The sequence below is a fragment of the Bos indicus genome, chromosome 14 (assembly GCF_029378745.1).
Source record: "Bos indicus isolate NIAB-ARS_2022 breed Sahiwal x Tharparkar chromosome 14, NIAB-ARS_B.indTharparkar_mat_pri_1.0, whole genome shotgun sequence".
Taxonomy (NCBI): Eukaryota; Metazoa; Chordata; class Mammalia; order Artiodactyla; family Bovidae; genus Bos; species Bos indicus.
In genome coordinates this window covers 40,798,119-40,821,249 of record NC_091773.1, presented here as the reverse complement: position 1 = coordinate 40,821,249, position 23,131 = coordinate 40,798,119, and the positions used below count along the sequence as shown (strand labels likewise).

At 36.9% G+C, this 23,131-nt stretch overlaps 1 long non-coding RNA gene across 1 annotated transcript in view; it reads right to left on the bottom strand.

The window, feature by feature from the left end:
* Positions 1-1,757: 1,757 nt before the first annotated feature.
* The window catches only part of LOC139186811 (uncharacterized), a 34,295-nt gene continuing 12,921 nt past the window's right edge, over positions 1,758-23,131 (bottom strand). Inside the window, exons 5-6 of the long non-coding RNA XR_011570418.1 lie at positions 16,213-16,358; positions 1,758-2,674 (exon numbers count right to left, since the gene is read on the bottom strand). This is a non-coding gene — a long non-coding RNA (uncharacterized lncRNA). The remainder of the gene's footprint in view (positions 2,675-16,212; positions 16,359-23,131) is intronic.

Below are 23,131 nucleotides of genomic sequence, written 5' to 3'. Positions count from 1 at the left end.
CTTCTCTGTGCTTGTTTTAGATATCTCAGGTTTAGGCAACAATGAAACATCTAATGATTATGGATAAGAAATGGCTATGATAAAAAATAAAAAACAAAATGTAATGAAGCTTCTTTTCTTTCAAAATTATTATTTAAATGTAAATATTGATTATGTCTTAGAAGAACATGTTTAACATTGGATGCTTAACCAAGTAAGGAAGCTATATATTAACAAAAGTATAACCTAAATATAAAGTTATATTTAAAATAAAATATATAAATATAAGTTAGCTCTCTCTCCAAGGAAAATGTAAAACTTAATTATAGTAATCTAAGGTTTATTCTTTAATGTGGATAGACTGATTGGAACTCACAAAATACATATCAAGCTTGCCTAGAAATTCCAATCTAAATCCCCAGGATATAGAGGGCCTTATGTAGATTTTATATGAATACTTTAGTGGGAAAAAGTAGACTCAGATTCTCATATCATCTATAAACATCACCACAGGAATCTTTGTATATATGTTTGTCGTTGTGAAATCCAGTCTCTAGTCTTCTTTACCCAATAAAACAAGAACCATTAAGAGTATCCAGGAGCACAGTAGATTTTACTTAGAAATTTGAGGGAACAGAGAAGAAGAGTTTACGTTACAATTGTAAACAACCTCAGAAATAACTGCAGTAACAAATTCTGTTCTTAAAATGCCTTTTGGCTGTTCTACTCCAATAAAGTTTACAATAGCCATTTATAGCTTATAGAAACCACATTTTTTTTACCATCTTGCTGACTTCTCTCTTCATCTGATCCCTTTCAGTAGTGATAAAATTAACAATTAAAGCAACTTCTTCTGATCATTTTTATCTGAGCCATTCAACTGTATCTGTGTTGGTCTCACTTTCCTTTCCAACTGGTTTTCTATACAGGAAATTCTATTGCCTAAAAAGACTATGAGGTAGCAATAATATGAAATAGTTCCAAAATAAAGTTACTAATAAAATGTATACAAATCTAATTTTGTATCAGTACTTATTTAAAAATATTTAGTTCAAAGCACAGTAAATTAAACCCAAAGAGGTTCATTAATTTTCAGTGGAACAATTCCACTAAATTCTGGTAGTAACTTCAATGACTGAGATAATCAAAAAATTCCCAAACACTTTTAGGAGACATTCTGCCATCTGTGGGAACTTCCTTTTGAAAATCACTTAAGTAAGACAAGTATAAGGCTGCTTGAATAGAATCTCTTTCCCAACTGCCAACCTTGGATAAAAAGATCTTCCAGGAGGACAAATTCAGGAAAAACAAATCAGTGGACAAAGAAATTTTCTCCACTACTAGGAAGCAAATATTAATGATATCCATATGAACTAAGTGCCTGGTTCTTATTTTGAAATGGAAGTTTGCCATCTCCACTTGTATATTGACAGAAGGTAATTTAACATGTCATTTTGTCCATCAGATGTTAAAACAATTAAGGACTGAATCTCCATATGACTGAAAGGGGTGCACAATTATCTAGAGAACCTTGACTTATAGCTGAATTCAAGAAGTAGATGTTTTAGATAGCATTACTTTGGCTAAGATGTGAATGCATTTTAGACAGGCACGAACACTTTTGCACGTATTTATGAAAGAAAAATAACATGTATGGACGATGGTTTAGATGATAAAGAAAGTATATGCTGGCAATGTAGGAGACCCAGGATTGATCCCTGGGTCAGGAAGATCCCCTGGAGAAGGGAATAGCTACCCACTCCAGTATTCTTGCCTGGAGAATTCCATGAACAGAGGAGTCTGCGAGGCTACAGTCCAGGTGGTGTCAAAGAGTTGGACATAACTGAGAAAGTTACACATTCACTTTTCAATGGTTGGTCAAAGTGATGAACCATTATGAACATGTCTATTTGTTTCCTAGTAACTACTTCCCATTTGTTCCAATGATATTAGCTGTATTTGCTTTGGGATAACTCCCTCTTTTCATTTTGTTATATCATTTGAAAGGAACTGAACTCCAGCAATCACATTCCTGGCTATAAGCATATGCAGAAAAACTAATTAAATCCAATGGTGCAAGAGGTAATGCATGATGAGGCTTCTGGGTTTGAGAAATCACTGTATGTTTTAGGATGTTCTAAAAGCTACTAGGAAGACCAACTTCATTTGAATTGGAGTATATGCATGTGAAGACCGGAAAGGCCTCAGACACTTTCAAACCATATAGGGAGAGTTAACAACTACAAGGGGGAGTTACTAAATGGATAGGTCTTGCAGTCTCTGGAAAAGCAGAATATAGAGATACACAGACACTGGGTTTCTAGCACCCTGCAAAGACCACAAAATCAAACCCATTCAAAACCCAGTTTACTTCTGGAATTTCAGTTATGTGAGCTAATAAGTTTTTCTTTATAATTTAAGTCATTCTGAATTAGATTTTTATAACTTACCAGCAAAACAATTCCAATATATTCAGATGTTATTTGATCTTCCAGAGGAAGTAAGAGTAAGAATGTGTGGGAGAAGCAAAATTATCATGCTTCTAGGACATAACACCAGCCCTTAATGAGAATAACTTGTGGGTTGCTTGACTCATTCTCCCTCCTAGTAAGGTTCATTAATAACTTACTGAGGAAGTCAGATTGTTCCATTACCTCCTTCACCACATCTCTGCTCCTGATCCATCAAATCAAATCTGAAAGGAAAAGAAGTGTTGGTGGTGAGTACGCTTATGGGGTGGGGTTGCAGAGGGGGAGAGTGAGTCAACATTTGTGAATTCTATAATTTCTCTCAAATCAGTTCTATCTTTGTATGTTTGTATATCAGATATCCCATTAAAATTCATTTTAAAGAAAATAGGATTCAGGTACTTAAAAAATGAAAGTGAATTTTAGAATAATATTTATGAAAACTACTGTATGCAAATTCTATTAACTCATCAGATCAGATCAGTCGCTCAGTCGTGTCCGACTCTTTGCGACCCCACGAATCGCAGTATGCCAGGCCTCCCTCTCCATCACCAACTCCCGGAGTTCACTCAGACTCATGTCCATCGAGTCAGTGATGCCATCCAGCCATCTCATCCTCTATCGTCCCCTTCTTCTCCTGCCCCCAATCCCTCCCAGCATCAGAGTCTTTTCCAATGAGTCAACTCTTCACATGAGGTGGCCAAAGTATTGGAGTTTCAGCTTTAGCATCAGTGCTTCCAAAGAAATCCCAGGGCTGATCTCCTTCAGAATGGACTGGTTGGATCTCCTTGCAGTCCAAGGGACTCTCAAGAGTCTTCTCCAACACCACAGTTCAAAAGCATCAATTCTTCGGCACTCAGCCTTCTTCACAGTCCAACTCTCACATCCATACATGACCACAGGAAAAACCATAGCCTTGACTAGACGAACCTTTGTTGGCAAAGTAAAGTCTCTGCTTTTGAATATGCTATCTAGGTTGGTCATAACTTTCCTTCCAAGGAGTAAGCGTCTTTTAATTTCATGGCTGCAGTCACCATCTGCAGTGATTTTAGAGCCCAGAAAAATAAAGTCTGACACTGTTTCCCCATCTATTTCCCATGAAGTGATGGGACCAGATGCCTTGATCTTCATTTTCTGAATGTTGAGTTTTAAGCCAACTTTTTCACTCTCACTTTCACTTTCATCAAGAGGCTTTTGAGTTCCTCTTCACTTTCTGCCATAAAGGTGGTAACATCTGCATATCTGAGGTTATTGATATTTCTCCCGGCAATCTTGATTCCAGCTTGTGTTTCTTCTAGTCCAGTGTTTCTCATGATGTACTCTGCATATAAGTTAAATAAGCAGGGTGACAATATACAGCCTTGACGTACTCCTTTTCCTATTTGGAACCAGTCTGTTGTTCCATGTCCAGTTCTAACTGTTGCTTCCTGACCTGCATACAAATTTCTCAAGAGGCAGATCAGATGGTCTGGTATTCCCATCTCTTTCAGAATTGTCCACAGTTGATTGTGATCCACACAGTCAAAGGCTTTGGCATAGTCAATAAAGCAGAAATCGATGTTTTTCTGGAACTCTCTTGCTTTTCCATGATCCAGCAAATGTTGGCAATTTGATCTCTGGTTCCTCTGCCTTTTCTAAATCCAGCTTGAACATCTGGAAATTCACAGTTCACGTATTGCTGAAGCCTGGCTTGGAGAATTTTGAACATTACTTTACTAGCGTGTGAGATGAGTGCAATTGTGCGGTAGTTTAAGCATTCTTTCGCATTGCCTTTCTTTGGGATTGGAATGAAAACTGACCTTTTCCAGTTCTGTGGCCACTGATGAGTTTTCCAAATATGCTGGCATATTGAGTGCAGCACTTTCACAGCATCATCTTTCAGTATTTGGAATAGCTCCACTGGAATTCCATCACCTCCACTAGCTTTGTTCGTAGTGATGCTTTCTAAGGCCCACTTGACTTCACATTCCAGCTTGTTTGCTCTAGGTCAGTGATCACACCATCGTGATTATCTGGGTAGTGAAGATCTTTTTTGTACAGTTCTTCTGTGTATTCTTGCCATCTCTTCTTAATATCTTCTGCTTCTGTTAGGTCCATACTATTTCTGTCCTTTATCAAGCCCATCTTTGCATGAAATGTTCCTTTGGTATCTCTGATTTTCTTGAAGAGATCCCTAGTCTTTCCCATTCTGTTGTTTTCCTATATTTCTTTGCATTGATCACTGAAGAAGGCTTTCTTATCTCTTCTTGCTATTCTTTGGAACTCTGCATTCAGATGTTTATATCTTTCCTTTTCTCCTTTGCTTTTCACTTCTCTTCTTTTCACAGCTATTTGTAAGGCCTCCCCAGACAGCCATTTTGCTTTTTTGCATTTCTTTTCCATGGGGATGGTCTTGATCCCTGTCTCCTGTACAATGTCACAGACCTCATTCCATAGTTCATAAGGCACTCTGTCTATCAGATCTAGGCCCTTAAATCTATTTCTCACTTCCACTGTATAATTATAAGGGATTTGATTTAGGTCATACCTGAATGGTCTAGTGGTTTTCCCTACTTTCTTCAATTTAAGTCTGAATTTGGCAATAAGGAGTTCATGGTCTGAGCCACAGTCAGCTCCTGGTCTTGTTTTTGCTGACTGTATAGAGCTTCTCCATCTTTGGCTGCAAAGAATATAATCGATCTGATTTCGGTGTTGACCGACCATCTGGTGATGTCCATGTATAGAGTCTTCTCTTGTGTTGTTGGAAGAAGGTGTTTGCTATGACCAGTGCATTTTCTTGGCAAAACTCTGTTAGTCTTTGCCCTGCTTCATTCCATATTCCAAGGCCAAATTTGTCTGTTACTCCAGGTGTTTCTTGACTTCATACTTTTGCATTCTAGTCCCCTATAATGAAAAGGCCATCTTTTTGGGGTGTTAGTTCTAAAAGGTCTTGTAGGTCTTCATAGAACCGTTCAACTTCAGCTTCTTCACCATTACTCTTTGGGGCATAGACTTGGATTACTGTTATATTGAATGGTTGCCTTAGAAACGAACAGAAATCATTCTGTCGTTTTTGAGATTGCATCCAAGTACTGCATTTCGGACTCTTTTGTTGACCATGATGGCCACTCCATTTCTTCTGAGGGATTCCTTCTCCGCAGTAGTAGATATAATGGTCATCTGAGTTAAATTCACCCATTCCAGTCCATTTTAGTTCGCTGATTCCTAGAATATTGACATTCACTCTTGCCATCTCTTGTTTGACCACTTCCAATTTGCCTTGATTCATGGACCTAACATTCCAGGTTCCTACGCAATATTGCTCTTTACAGCATCAGACCTTGCTTCTATCACCAGTCACATCCACAGCTGGGTATTCTTTGTGCTTTGGCTCCATCCCTTCATTCTTTCTGGAGTTATCTCTCCACTGATCTCCAGTAGCATATTGGGCACCTACTGACCTGGGGAGTTTCTCTTTCTGTATCCTATCATTTTGCCTTTTCATACTGTTCATAGGGTTCTCAAGGCAAGAATACTGAAGTGGTTTGCCATTCCCTTCTCCAGTGGACCACATTCTGTCAGATCTCTCCACCATGACCCGCCCGTCTTGGGTTGCCCCACGGGCATGGTTTAGTTTCATTGAGTTAGACAAGGCTGTGGTCCTAGTGTGATTAGATTGACTAGTTGTCTGTGAGTATGGTTTCAGTGTGTTTGCCCTCTGATGCCCTCTTGCAACACCTACCGTCTTACTTGGGTTTCTCTTACCTTGGGCGTGGGTTATCTCTTCACGGCTGCTCCAGCAAAGTGCAGCCATTGCTCCTTACCTTGGACGAGGGGTATCTCCTCACCACCGCCTTTCCTGACCTTCAACGTGGGATAGCTCCTCTAGGCCCTCCTGCGCCCACTCAGCCACGGGTCCTTGGACGTAGGGTTGGTCCTCCCGCCCGCCGCCCCTGGCCTTGAGCTTAGGGGCATGGGGTAGCTCCTCCCGCCCGCTGCCCCTGGCCTCAAAATATGTATGTCCTAATACATCTTCAAATATGTCAACACATATAAGAGCCAATTAAATACAAATGACTACTGTCATAGTATGAATACTACTTTTTACTGGGGGGATAGAATAAGTCTTATAGTCATCAATTGATTTGCATCTCAAAAGCAAAACTAGCAGGAGAATGATATTTGGGCTAGGGAAATTTGATTGCTTACTCTTTTTTTAAGGTAAAATAGCAGTGAGAAATCATAAATTTCTTATGTATTTAGGTCTTGCACAACTATAAAGCTAAAATGTTTTTATATTTTACTAAATACAAACTGTAGAATTAATATGATAAACATTTAAACAAATCTAATATTGTAAATGATGTTATTCAGCTGAAGCTAAATATTTATAAACAGTATAATTATGGTATAAATCCGTATTAGTCAGGGTTTTTCAGAAAAACAGGACAAACATAAGGTATATATATATAGTTGTTTTGTTATTTAGTCATTAAGTTGTGTCCAACTTTTTGCAGCCCCATGCACTGTAGCCCACCGAGATCCTCTGTACACAGGATTATCCTGGCAAGGATATTGGAGTGGTTTGCCATTTCCTTCTTCAGAGGATCTTTCCAACCCAGGGATTGAACCTGCATCTGCTTGGCAGGCAGATTCTTTACCACTGAGCCACCTGGAAAGCCCCATGTATATATTTATCTATAAGCAGAATAGCTGTGTAACTTCAAGTTCAAAAACTGGAAGAAGAGCCAAAGTTTCAGTGTGAGTCCAAAACCAAGAAAAGGCCCAATGTCCCAGCTGAAACTACTGTATAGGAGGAGTTTTCTCTTGAACTTTTTGTTCTATTCAGGCCCTCAATGGATTGGATGAGGCCCCCTGTCACACTGGGGAGGACAATCTGCTTCTGTCAGTCTACCTATTCAAATGTTAATCTCATCCAGAAAAATGTTTGACCAAATGCCTAGACACTCACTGGCCTATTCAAGTTGACATGTAAAATTAGCCATCACATATTCCTATTCTATATTGAAACTACTTTTTTAAAACTTTGTTCATTTGTACTTCATGATATTTTTTCTTTTTTTCACTCATCATTATTTATACACTACCTTTTCTATAGTTTTTTTTTTTTTCCCCACTTAGCCTTTGGCTATTGGAGTATAACTAATTGTTGCCAGAGAGATTAATTTCAGTGCTTTAACACTTGAGTGTTCAGTATGAAAGCACTCTGCTATTAGACTAGCATCTAATTGATTCAGGTTGTGTTTATATTTTTAAATATGCATTATACCATAAATGAAAGAAAAATAGAAAAAAATTCAGACTTTTAAGATATATACTCTGAACTCAAGAGATACATAGATTACAATTTAAGAAGTATGTTGTTAAGGGTCTCTGAAGTTTATAAATTAGTCTGAAGTTTATAAATCAGTCTAAAGTGAAAGACTACTTTAATAAAAAGAAATTTGAAAAAAATCAAATGCTTTCATCATAAAATTATTTGAGTAACAGAAAAAAATCTCCATCAATTTCTCCTATTTTTCATATAACTTTTCCTTTGTCAGTCAACAAATAAAAAACTGCACTTCTTACAAACTAATACTCAACATTAGTCCACTTCATTATGCCTTCACTGTTTATACAGTGAATATTGTATATACTCTGTGTGTGTATACAGTGATTATTCATTGTAGATGACAGATGAAAAATGAACAAATGAATGGGTAGAGATAGAGATAGATACATAGATAGATAAAACAGATAGATGAATTTCTGGTAAAAAGATTTTTATCCAAAATTGGTTATGAATATAAGAAATGAACCATTTTATTTCAAGGGGTAAAGGAATAAATAAAATTTTAAAATTATCTCCTTTGTAGATTCCTTCTTCCTTTCTCCTTTGTCTTGTTTCTCAATTTAATACACCAGTTCACTTATCACCACCCTCACTGTTCATTTTGAACTCATTTGAAACATGTCTGTGCCAGTTATGGAGTCTTTCAGTGGTGCATTTGTACTTTTCAACTGATCAGTGAAAATGGATGTGGGCTTTTAAATATTTTTCCTTTGCCAGCTGGCACTAAAGCTTTGTTACTCGAGGGTCTAGGAAGGAAAAGTTCTCCTTCCTGTGCCCAGTTGGCTGGCCCCTGCAGTCCCAGTTTCTCCAGCACTACTCTCCTGTAGGGCTTGGTGGCCAGAAATATCCAGAAACTAGTGGGATCCGCCACCAAATCTATCACGTGTTCCCTCTGGAAAAACACCTCCCTATACACAGCTTTCTTCTGCAGCCTAGAAGGCTGATTTTTGGCAATTCCAAAAGACACCCTCTGGCAAATTCTACCAGCAGGGCATCACAGCAAATTCTCTGCCTTCCAAGGAGCCGCAGTCAGGCCTTCTCCACCATGTCAGTATTTCAGCCTTGGGGAGATACTGGATTTTCTTGAGCATTGTTCTGTCTCTACCTTTGATGAAGTGGCTAGTATATATTAGTATAAGATAGCAAAGCGTGGTAGGTCAGAGGTACAGAATCTGGTTGCAATGCAGGAGACCTGACTTCAATCCTTGGGTCAGGAAGATCTCCTGGAGAACAAGGTGGCAACTCACTCCAGTATTCTTGCCTGGGAAATCCCATGGACAGAAAAGCCTGGACGGCTGCAGTCCATGGGTTCTCAAAAGAGTCAGACATGACTTGGTGACTAAACAACAACAACATAACAAAGCACAGCATAAACATGATCATATTATTATGAGCTGAATTTTGTCTCTCCCAAATTCAGGTGTTGAATTGCTAATGCACAATACAGCAGAATGTGATTTGGAAATAAGTTAAAATGAGGCCCTTAAGATAGCCCCAGTACAACCCAAATGATGTTCTTATAGAAAGAAGAAACTGGACATGCAGAGACAGCAGGGATGCACACACACACACACACACACACACACACACACACAGAAGACCTTGTGAGGATGCACAGAAAAGACAATCTTCTACAAGCCAAAGAGAGGTCTCAGGAGAAGCCAAACCTTGCTGACACCTTAATCTTGGACTTCCAGCCTCCATAACTGTGAGAAAATTAGTTTTTGTTGTTGAAGCCAACCAGTCTGTGCTATGCTGTTTACGGTAGCCCTAGCGAACTAATACAAATATATTCTCCTACTATATTACACATTATATCTGGTATTGCTACATTATTTAGAGCTCCTGTTAATTCCCATTGGCCAATCTCTCTTTACTCGAACCCCTTGTTATAGTTTAATAATTTCTATAATAAATTTTCCTTGTTCAAATTGCTGTGTGGCTTCTCTCTGTCTTAACTGCATCCAGAGTGATGCAATGTTCTAGCAAACACAATTTGTTATCCTCTCTAAATCACATAATGCCCATCAGAGTGAGAATGAAAAGATTTTCAAAAGTTCTGAAAGTTTTTTCTTAACCATACCGAGACCCCCAGATGAGAGAAAGTTTTGCTTAGATATCAGTTCAACTCAGTCACTCAGTCATGTCCGACTCTTTGCCACGCCATGTACTGCAGCATGCCAGGCCTCCCTGCCCATTACCAATGCCTGGAGCTTACTCAAACTCATGTCCATTGACTTGGTGATGCCATCCAACCATCACATCCTCTGTCATCCCCTTCTCCTCCTGCCTTCAATCTTTCCCAGCATCACAGTCTTTTCCGATGAGACAGCTCTTCGCATCAGGTGGCCAAAGTATTTGAGTTTCAGCTTCAGCATCAGTCCTTCCAAAGAATATACAGGACTGATTTCTTTTAGGATGGACTGGTTTGATCTTGCAGTCCAAGGGATTCTCAAGAGTTTTCTCCCATGACACAGTTCAAAAGCATCAATTCTCTGGCACTCAGTCTTCTTTAGAGTCCAACTCTCATGTCCATACATGACTACTGGAAAATCCATAGCTTTGACTAAATGAACCTTTGTTGGCAAAGTAATGTCTCTGCTTTTTAATATGCTGTCTAAGTTGGTCATAACTTTTCTTTCAAGGAGCAAGTGTCTTTTAATATCATGGCTGCAGTCACCATCTGCAGTGATTTTGGACCCACCCCCAAAATAAAGTCTCTCACTGTTTCCATTGTTTCCCCCCTTTTTTTTCTTTTTGTTTGCCATGAAGTGATGGGACCAGATGCTATGATCTTAGTTTTCTGAATGTTGAGCTTTAATCCAACTTTTTCACTCTCCTCTTTCACTTTCATCAAGAGGCTCTTTAGTTCTTCGCTTTCTGCCATAAAGGTGGTGTCACCTGCGTATCTGAGGTTATTGATATTTCTCCCAGAAATCCTGATTTCAGCTTGTGCTTCATCTAGCCTGGCATTTTGCGTGATGTACTGTATAAGTTAAATAATCAGGGTGACAATATACAGCCTTGACATACTCCTTTCCCGATTTGGAACCAGTCTGTTATTCCATATCCAGTTCTAACTGTTGCTTCTTGACCTACATACAGATTTCTCAGGAGCCAGGTAAGGTGGTCTGGTGTTCCCATCTCTTGAAGAATTTTCCACAGTTTGTTGTGATCTACACAGTCAAAGGCTTTGGCATAATCAATAAAGCAGAAGTAGATATTTTTCTGGTATTCTCTTATTTTTTTGATGATCCAGTAGATGTTGGCACTTTGATCTCTGGTTCCTCTGCCTTTTCTAAATCCAGCTTGAACATCTGGAAGTTCACGGTTCACATACTGTTGAAGCCTGGCTTGGAGAATTTTGAGCATTACTTTGTTAGTGTGTGAGATGAGTGCAATTGTGTGGTAGTTTGAATATTCTTTGGCATTGCCTTTCTTTGGGATTGGAATGAAAACTGACCTTTTCCAGTCCTGTGGCCACTGCTGAGTTTCCCAAATTTGCTTAGGTATAGCAGTTCTTCATTATCCACATAACCCCACCTGTTGTAAAAATGTTATTTTTTTTAGTTTAAAAAAGATCTAGCGTACATTTCCAAATCCTTCTCCCGACAGTTTTAGACATTATCAAATACCCTGGTGAAATCAAGGCCAGTTATAACACTGCTCCTAAGTAGTTAGATTGAGTAAATTCTGTATTTTCATTAATTGTTAATTATCTGTTCAGTTCCTTATATTGCCCTGTGAATAAAAATGTATATAAGACTAATGCATACAGTTGTCTTTATAGATAATATGTAAATAAATTACAATGATACACATGAGAACAGGCTATTGTTGAGATATGAACAAATTTTACAGAGAATAGAGAGATAGTTCATACTGATGTGGTTTGGTAAGAGAAGCAGCATTGCACAGGTGGTATGTGAATGAATGAATTTTTGAACTTTAATAATACACCAAACTGGGAAAAGCTAGGCAAAGGAATAATACATTAACAATGTTTTTTAAAATGTGGCAAGTTCTGGTATACTGACAAGCTAAGTATGTATAGAGAGAATCCCTGATCAGCAGTGTGGAGAAAAGGTAACTGAAAATAAAGTATAAATATATACGTGGATATAGGTCTTCTGTTCTATCAATATTACAATATAAAAGTGTTCATCAGGCTTTGCTCTCAAAGCTTTATATTTGAGTGTGGCCTAAGCTAAATGACCATCTTCCCAAGGCTATAAGTGACTATATACAACAGATATGAAAAAGAAATTTTTGATGGTAACAAACAACTCCCACTTGTCTAGGAGATCAATTTCCGAGGCTGTTAGACACATAGGGCTTCTGTCTACATGTTCATTACTCCAGGCCCTGTTTTGTCTGTTTGTTTTGTTTTGGTTTTGTTGGTCAGCAAAATTTAATAAAGCACCACCATGTCATAAGGACTCTAACTGGTATTTTAAATAGATCTCTTAACAAGATGACATGGTTCTATCCTTGTGGGGCTTATAATCTATATGAGAAGAAAGCTTTTTAACATAATTACAAACATATAAAAGCTACTAGTAAATGTGGAGTGTTAAGAAGCATACTAAGTCTTGCTTCCTTAATTTCTTTCCTTCTATGTGAGTAATTTACTTCCAAAGTTCAAAAGTCATTAATAATTGTCAAGTTCTACTTCTACTTGGTATGGAGTAATAGGAAACTGTTCAATTGTCCTACAAGATTTCCTATGAAGTCTTGATTTTACATAAAGTTATTCTTATTTAACTTATATGCAGAGTACATCATGAGAAATGCTGGGCTGGAAGAAGCACAAGCTGGAATCAAGATAGCTGGGAGAAATATCAATAACCTCAGATATGCAGACGACACCACCCTTCTGGCAGAAAGTGAAGAGGAACTAAAAAGCCTCTGGATGAAAGTGAAAGAAGAGAGTGAAAAAGTTGGCTTAAAGTTCAACATTCAGAAAATGAAGATCATGGCATCTGGTCCCATCACTTCATGGGAAATAGATGGGGAAACAGTAGAAACAGTGCCAGACTTTATTTTTTGGGGCTCCAGAATCACTGCATATGGTGATTGCCCCCATGAAATTAAAAGACGCTTACTCCTTGAAAGGAAAGTTATGACCAACCTAGATAGCATATTCAAAAGCAGTGACATTACTTTGCCAACAAAGGTCCGTCTAGTCAAGGCTATGGTTTTTCTTGTGGTCATGTATTGATGTGAGAGTTGGACTATGAAGAAGGCTGAGTGCTGAAAAATTGATGCTTTTGAACTATGGTGTTGGAGAAGACTCTTGAGAGTCCTTTGGACTGCAAGGAGATCCAACCAGTCCATCCTAAAGGAGATCAGTCCTGGGTGTTCATTGGAAGGACTGATGCTGAAGCTGAAACTCCAATACTTTGGCCCCCTGATGTGAAGAGTTGACTCACTGGAAAAGACTCTGATGCTGGGAGGGATTGGGGGCAGGAGGAGAAGGGGACGACAGAGGATGAGATGGCTGGATGGCATCACCAACTCGATGGACATGAGTTTGAGTCAACTCCGGGAGTTGGTGATAGACAGTAAATCCTAGCATGCTGCGATTCATGGGGTCGCAAAGAGTAGGACACGACTGAGCGACTGACCTGAACTGAACTGATTTTAGATTTTGCTAATTGCAAGTGTAAACACTTTTTTTTCACTACCTCTGTAATTTCTTTTAATGACTGTTAGATCTAGAAACTATTACTTTTTAATTTAATTGATTACAGATTATTTCATAGATAGTATTGAGTACTTCCTATTGAATCATATTCAAAAGGTTTTGTTTTATATGTGTGTATATATATATACACACATGAAGTGAAGTGAAGTCGCTCAGTTGTGTCCGACTCTTTGTGACCCCATGGACTGTAGCCTACCAGGCTCCTCTTCCCAACCCAGGGATTGAACCCAGGTCTCCCGCATTGTAGGCAGACGCTTTACCATCTGAGTCACCAGGGAAGTTATATATATAGATAGAGAGAGACACACACACACACATATATATATATACATAAACATAAACATATATACAATGTTAACATTGATTAATATGTTTAGATTTAGTTTCCCATCAGCTTTCCTACCAAGAATTCTATCAGCCACTATAACCTAAATGCATTATTTTATTAGGGATTTTAAAGTGATGACCTTCTATGGTTTTCCTTTATTTATCAGCTGACATTCTTTTATTAAACATTTCCCAGTGTCAGTAATTTGACTACTTTCAGGTGTTATTTTATAGGAGACAGAATAAATGTTTCCCTCTATCCTTTTATTCACTGCTGCTGCTGCTGCTAAGTCGCTAGTTTTCAGAATAACAAATTAGTCTCCTAGTAGTTCTAAGAGTAACCAATCAGGGTTACTTTAATGTCAACTTATGATAAAGATTTAATATTTTTCTGTTTTTCAACAAGCTGCAATTATTTCTATTTTTGTGCTCAAATTGTTCTATCTTTTGAGCAGAGTTAGACACTTCAAATTAACTCCAACCTTTTTTTTCTTTAGAAGAAAAAATATGTTCCATTTTTTAGTACCTGTAGCAATGTTTTTCTTTTTATTTTGAACATAAGTTCATATTTTAATCTTTCACTGAGACTTGCAAATTAAATAGCCAATCTTTCCCACTGTTATTTCATATCCCACATCCAACAGTTACAACTCTCAGTACACAGGAGGACAGACAATAAATGAGAACCCATACAGATACATGGCCTTTTTAGAACACTGGGGCTTCCATCTTTTTGGTAGAATTAGGAATTTTTGATAGTTTTCTCACTTTCAATGTAACAAGATGATCTAGTATCATCCTGAATGTTCATTGTCTTATACCAGGAACCAGCCATTTCCATAAATATTCTTATATCTTTGGGGGAAAATGTTTGAACACCACAGTCTGGAACCTGGGATGCTTATGTTACTAGGTTGGCAGTTGCTTTTAAGTCTTTATATAAGAATCCTTGTTGGCTCAGTGGTAAAGAATCCACCTGCAATGCAGGTGATTCCTGATCACTGGTCAGGAAGATGCCCTGGAGGAGGAAATGGCAACCCACTCCAATATTCTTGCCTGGAAAATTCCATGGACAGAGAAGCCTGGGGGCTACAGTCCAAAGGATCATAAGGTTCAGACACAACTTAGTGACTAAACCAACATGACCACCATTGATTTGAAGTAAAAGATATCCAGAGAAGATATGTAAAATAATCATACTGGTTGTCAATTCAAATTTATAAATACCAAGTTTTACATAAAGTCTTGATTTTGGGGGTTTTTTTTGTTGTTGTTAAAATTCTTGATTCCTGGTGACATTAACATAAATAATCACTTGCTCTATCATGGCATAACAGTTTCAGACTTATAGTAACTATGTTATACTTTAAAATACAATTACTATAAGCAGGTTAAGGTTTCTTTGGAGTTCCTTTTTGTTCCACCATGTAAGTCATTTAGAATCATTTCTCTCTGTGTGGTTAAACATCCTCAGAGAATTATTTTTAAGAATGTTCAGTTTATTGTTCCACTGATTATTTATTTAACTATTTTTACCTTCTTCCTTCTCAAATGAAAGTTTGCATGATCTACACAGTTCGGCCTTACTTATTTATTTTGTTTCACCAAATTACATATCCCAGAATTCAACTCATAGTTGTCTACACAAATGTTCCTTGTTCCCTTTACAGCTTTACCATCGAGTGTATGTACTATAGTTCTTTCAAACGATCCTATATTAATGGCCTCTCGGGTGAAACATTTATTTTCAGTAAATGAAATATGTTCATAAAAGGTATTTCAATGTAATATGTCTCCTTCTCCTAACTGATTAGTCGCCATCAACTCAATTTACTGAAACTAATTTTTCATTTCTTGATGTTTTCAAGTACCTCTTAGGTCTTCCTTCAACTTCCACAACATTCTATGTGTTAACCATTATACAATAATCACTGCACTGCACTGTGCTAGCTACTTTTCTTTGTTTTTATGCTAATGGATTATGAAGACTTTGATGTCAGAGTCCTTACTTCCAATCCTCCTTGCCTACCTGGGTTCCTGGTCAAAACTGTTGAATTAATTAATTAAAAACAGAAGTGACAAGTCCACCTGAAAATAGTTTTAAATAACTTCTACTCCTATGTTAAGACTTTCAATGGAATCTTTGATAAAGATACTAAGGAATATTTATAAATTTTCACAATTCTTACTATTATATTAGACATTCTTAATATTGTATTCAGTTTTACCCATGCAAAAGAGAAAGCTCTTTTTTTATTAATTAAAGGGGAACTACAGATGAAGCATTAGCCAATAACATGTTAGCCCAAGGCTTTATCCTCTTGCTAGTATCAGAGAATGTGTCAGATCCCTTCCAATCATGAATGTAAAAGAAGAAACAGAAAAGCTTTGCCCACCTCTTGTTACATAATTTTCCTGACCTCTTCTTTGCCCCTCCTTGCTCTTCAACTAGGATGGCAGACAATTCCATCTGTTACATAATCAGTTAGTGTGCTAGGCATTTTCACTAGCCAGAGTCTTGGCAGAAAACAGATGACGTATTCTAAGTGGATAATACAGAGAAAGTTTAGTATAAAAGTTAAAAGACTATTACGAAGATGTGGCTGGGATAAAAAAAGTGAATACAGTAAATGAGTGTCCGCAAGAGAAAGGAAGTCCTGTATATCCCTCCTGAACCTGAAGCTACAAGGGAAGGGGTGCTTACCAGAACCCCAAGAGGGGGTCACTGCTGTGTTCCCAGCACCCAGATCTCTGCTTGACTTATTACAGATACTGAAATAGTTTTCGAATGAATGAATTGGAGAATATGTTAGTAATAATATAACATGTAGTATTAACACTACAATTTATAAATGTACAAAAACTGTAAAAGTAAATAAATTCAGGGATATACATAATTTACATACATACAGGGCTTCCCTGGTAACACAGCTGGGAAGCAATCTGCCTGAATTGCAGGAGACCCCAGTTTGAATCCCAGTTCAATTCCTGTGTCAGGAAGATTCCCTGGAGAAGGGATAGGCTAAATACTCTAGTATTCTTTGGCTTCCCTGGTGGCTCAGATGGTAAAGAATCTGCCTGCAATACAGGAGAGCTGGGTCCGATCTCTGGATTGGGAAAAGCCCCTGGAGGAGGACATGGCAACCCACTCCAATATTCTTGCCTGGAGAATCCCCATGGACAAAGGAGCCTGGCAAGCTACAGTCCCTGGGGTTGCAAAGAGTTGGACATGACTAAATGACTAACCACACAGCACATACTTTATATTTAAGAATTGTTTAGGGTTCTTACTCATATTTACAAACTACTTTATAATAATAAACCACTTTATAATAATACACCTTTCCTTGGTTTTAAATACAAGAGATAATAATATGCTTTCTGGCTTGGATAAAGCTAGGACTCCTTTCCAGGGAGTTAAAGAGTATAAGCTTTATTTTGAAATCAAAGAGACCTGGAAGATAAATAAATAGATAGGCATCAGTTCAGTTCAGTTCAGTCGCTCAGCCGTGTCTGACTCTTTGCGACCCCATGAATCGCAGCATGCCAGGCCTCCCTGTCCATCACCAACTCCTGGAGTTCACTCAGACTCACGTCCATCGAGTCAGTGATGCCATCCAGCCATCTCATCCTCTGTCGTCCCCTTCTTCTCCTGCCCCCAATCCCTCCCAGCATCAGAGTCTTTTCCAATGAGTCAACTCTTCACATGAGGTGGCCAAAGTATTGGAGTTTCAGCTTTAGCATCAGTGCTTCCAAAGAAATCCCAGGGCTGATCTCCTTCAGAATGGACTGGTTGGATCTCCTTGCAGTCCAAGGGACTCTCAAGAGTCTTCTCCAACACCACAGTTCAAAAGCATCAATTCTTTGGCGCTCAGCTTTCTTCATAGTCCAACTCTCACATCCATACATGACCACTGCAAAAACCATAGCCTTGACCAGATGGGCCTTTGTTGGCAAAGTAATGTCTCTGCTTTTCACTATGCTATCTAGGTTGGTTATAACTTTCCTTCCAAGGAGTAAGCGTCTTTTAATTTCATGACTGCAGTCACCATCTGCAGTGATTTTGGAGCCCAAAAATATAAAGTCTGACACTGTTTCCACTGTTTCCCCATCTATTTCCCATGAAGTGATGGGACCAGATAGGCATAAGAACCTCAAAACAAAGAAAATATCATAAGTACAGTAAAATGAAATGTTTGACATGGCATCATCTGACTTTGCTTTTATCTTTTGTTACATAACTGGTATCTAGATGGGCTTATGAGGAGAGAAAAAGGAAGCAAAGGTTGGAAGGTTTCATCTAAGATCTTAGGACTTAGACCAGTTTAGTCATTTGCCCGTTATTTGACTTTGAGTTGTTTCAATGCCTTTAGACATCGGTTTCAGCATCCATGCTGTTAGATTAAAAATATCTATTTTTCTGAGGTGCGCAGATTATAAGATATGGCCTATATAAACCATGCTTACCTCCCACTGTCATTATTCTGTTTTGCAAAGTATTTCCTGGGCCCATAAAGCCTCTGAGACCCATTCTTTGTTTGGTAATCAAGAGTCAAAGAGCACAAAAATTCAAATTCTTAAGTAAGTTGTACCAAAGCAACCAGTAAATTCTTGGTCACTCTCCATGCAGTTTGTTATCTTTCCAAACATCCAGTTAGAGTCAGTATAGTAGGAATTTATGTTATGTTATCTCCAACTGCAACCGCTAAGTCAAAACATTAAGTTAGACTGAGTTATATGAAGTAAATCAATTTGGACATATAGTTTTTACCTTTCCTTTCTTCAGTTGGTTAATGTGGTGTATCACATTGGTTGATCTGTGGATATTGAACTGCCCTTGCAAAATGTAACACAGAGACACAAAGTGACCAAATGCTCCTGGAAAAATGGTACCCATGGACTTGTTCAACACAAGATTGACACAAAACTTCAATTTGTTAAAAAAAACACCACCACCACCACCACCAACAACAAACAGTATCTGTGAAGCAATAAAATGAAGCATAATAAAAAGAGGTACACCTGTATCGAAATGTGGCAAATAAATCACTGCTATTTATAAACATATGCTCCTCCTGGATATCATGAACTAGAACTAAAGTCATAGTCTTCATAAACTAAATGGTATCCATCTGTGCCTATTTCCAAATGTTTTCTCTTCTGACAGTACTCAGATCATTAAAATATTCATTCATTTTTCTTGAAGATAAATGACCAAAATTGTGGACATCCACAAAACAAAGGAAATAAAATATGATGAAATAAACCCCTCTTGTTACACCAAGTCCTCCCAGAAACCAAGAGGAACAAAACCACCATCACAGCACTGAAATAGTTGTAAATGAAAGAAAATAAATCATTAATATTAAACATAAAAACAAAGCTCTCCTTTTTTTTTTCATTGAAAACAATAGGAGGACTTCGCATATTATGAATCTGAAGCTAAAAATGAGAGAACATGGCTAACCTTTCTAAAACAATTCTCTCTCCTAAGGGTTCTGCCTCTGTAATCACATAATTTCCATGTTGTTTTATGCATTCCCTATGGCTGAATCAACTACAGTATCATTGCATATTAAAATTTCAACACAGAAGTGCATATTTAAATGCTGTGCTTGATATAAAAGTCATGAAGAGACCGGAGGCAAGTTGGAGAAGCAGCTGAGCTTAATAAAGAGATCAATATAGCTGAACAGACACATTACAGCTTAATTTTCCAAGATGTCTCATACACACACAAAAGAAACCAAAAAACAAAACACTTTTTTCCAGAATGCTCTTCATGGGAATGTAGCTCTCTTTATGATGTAGTAAAAATACTATTTTTAGTGTCACACCATTTTTGAAACAATTTTATTCTGGGTCACTTATTTTTAGCAGCCCAGTAGCTCTTAAAGTAATAATGTGCAATACATAAATTGATACCTAGGAATCCTTATCATTGATTTGTTCTTCTATGTAAACTTCCAATAGAATAATTGACCGATAATGAATCTTATTTGAAAATTATATTCTGGATAATGGATGCTGCTGCTGCTGCTGAGTCACGTCAGTTGTGTCCGACTCTGTGCGACCCCATAGACGGCGGTCCACCAGGCTCCCATCCCTGGGATTCTCCAGGCAAGAACACTGGAGTGGGTTGCCATTTCCTTCTCCAACACATGAAAGTAAAAAGTGAAAGCGAAGTTGCTCAGTCGTGTCCAACTCTTCCCGACCCCATGAACTGCAGCCCACCAGGCTCCGCTGTCCATGGGATTTCCAAGGCAAGAGTACTGGAGTGGGCTGCCATTGCCCAATAAAAAAGGTGGTCTTTCAAGAGTATCTATTTTACCTATGTCTACATATTCACACCTATAAAAACTGTTACCCTTTACCTGAAATTATATAAAAAGTTCCTTTCTAAAACATACTGAACAAAACTAAATATTTCCAAACTGTGACTCTGCTTCACTTCTTTAGCAACTAAATCATTCTAGAAAAACAGTTTCTATTTAAAGCAAACATTTTAGTTTAAATTCTAAGCTCATACCTCATCCATATTAATGGTGGAAATATTTTCATTTGGATCTTCTATTAGTTCGATAGACATAGATGTGATAGAGTGTGGAGTGGGTTTCACTTGCTTGAGGTTTTGAAAGTGTATGGTGTGAGTTACTGGTACTTACCCAATTCTATTGATTCAAAATTACCTTATGAAGAGTGCTCCTCATGTTCACATTACTAAAAGAGGCATTCTTTAACTGAGAAAGTAGTAGCCTAATGCCATAAATACATTTAAACCATCTTGAGTACCATAAAATAAGAACAGGCAGAGGGGGAAGACAAAGATGTTAAAATAAGTTCTCCTAGATAGTATTGAGACTATACAGAAATGGCTAAAGACAGTTAAAGGTTTTACATTAAGATGAACTAAAATCTGTTCTTTTCAGAAATTCTCCATATCTGGAGAACATTTCTTTGAATCTTGGGGAAAAAAATCTAAAATTTCTTTACAAATCAGCAGAGTTGTTTTACAAAAAATGTACTCAAAGCAGTCATCACTGTATATTCATATATATCTGACCAAGTCTTCATGTTATGATTACATAGCATTATATTATTTTTTAATAAATAAGTAGAAAACCAATAAAATAAAATAAAGAGCTATCTATAGAAGTATTCATTTGAATCTTTATAATATAAAAAAATGAAAGCATATAAAAGAATAGGAATAAAAAAATCGGTTGAATAGCTCATGGCCAGATTACTTATAAGGTACAAAAAAACTATAAGATGACTTTTATGAAGAATTTTTGATAACAAGATAAGTATGTGACCATATGTTAAGAAAAGATCATATAATTACAAATAAAAGTATCTCAACTGTTCACATAAATGCACACACACAAACATACATACACATAAGGTAGCTTAAAGTAATTAAGAATTTACACACTTTAAAACTTCTCAGTAATTTAGTACTGAATCTATATTATTAGAAAAAAAAAAAACTATCTTTAAAAAAGGGGGGGATATTTGCTATTTTAGCTCCCAAATGCCAATAACTTATTTTTCTTAATCACAACATTTCTTTCAAAACACACCATAAAACAGAAACTTGGATATTTGGAAAATTTACTGATTAACAACAGAGTGACTACTTTAAATCCATCTCTTTCAGGCTTATTTATACCTTAAACCATACATATTTTTAAGGAATATTTTAAAAAGAAGAAAATCTTACTTAGCATGCCTTTCCTCAAATCAAAGAGTGCAAGTTCTTTCTTTTAGGGTGAAAAAATATTCAATTCCTGAAAAAATTATTCAGATTCAAGTCTGAGAAACAGTGATTAAGAAACTTAAACATTTTTATGAATAGCTTTCAATTATGTTCCTTAAAATATATATATTTTATTAACAATTAGTTCTTATATTAGCCATCATAAAAAATAAAAATGAAAAATGAAATATTCTCCCAGAACAACTGGACCTGGAGAATATACCCACAGATCATACTCTGGAAAACAGTGAAAAGCTAAAGGAATGTCAGTCAATACAAATCATCTCCTAAGAAGTCTTTAATATTGATAACATTTTCCTGGAGATACGATCAAAATAAGAATTTTAAACTTTAGAAATGTCCCAGAAATCTCAGTTTTCCAGAATATGCCTGAAGTGATTTAGACTATTTGATGATAATAATTGTGTTGGTAGCACACCAACCCTATTTTAATAACAAAAAATATTTGAATAATTATAACTATATTGGTATATGGACCATGGGGTTTTTGTACCTACTTATATTTTCCAAAAATGCAGAACTTAAAGCATGCAAAATATTCCTTGTAAATAGTCAGATGTTTTTGACTATTCACAATACTATCTAGTAGCTTCATTCCTATATGTAATTTTCACTTGCTTGAATTATCTAGATAATTGAGGTCAAAGGTCATTTTTGATTTCAATATCCAGACAATTTATGCATAGATTCAAGTGCTGTTAATTTATAGTACAGAAGTAAAATGCATTTTTTAAAATGCATAATGACATGAGATTCAATCCATGGCTTTGCCTGGATCTCAGCGTACTCCCAGTACTGTGACGTGAACCTTGATAAGCATTGATTGGTGACCTCACTTACCTGCCACATACGCACTACATTTTGTTATGTGAGGGGAAGAAAGAATTTGTTCAATACCACATGAAAACCACATATATGCAACCATTATGTACATGTAAAACTGTATTTGTTGAAATTTATATCTAAGCCTACCTAAATTGTCTCATTTCTGCTCTCCTCTGTTTAAATTACATGCAGATGATTTACTATATAAAAACCTTTACATTGTATTTTTATTAGAAAATATACTGAAAAGATATTCAACATAGCTTTAAGAAGTAGAATACTAATTCTTTTTTACAATGCATTGCTGTCAACAGCATTATCAGGGCAGAGCTACAGAGAAAATGATTCAAACTCCAGAAGCTGCCAGTGTGAATACTATACACCACATTCATAAATATGAAGACTGAAAGTATCATTATTCAATGTCCTGGAGAAAATGAAAACACGAGATTTTCCAGGATTCATCCTTTGTGTGGAATAATTTAATTTAATTTTATCATATACATTATTTTCTCTTAGCAAAAACCTGTTTTAACTCTTTTGATTTCATAGAACAATCAGATATTGAATCAGCATGTAAGCAAATATTCACACATGTCCTATTTTTTTTTGGCATTCTCATGAAAGCATTTATGATATAGTGTACAAAAGAGCTCTAACCTCAGCTAAAATTATAATAATTTGATAATTAAGTTTTCTAAAAAGTCTTA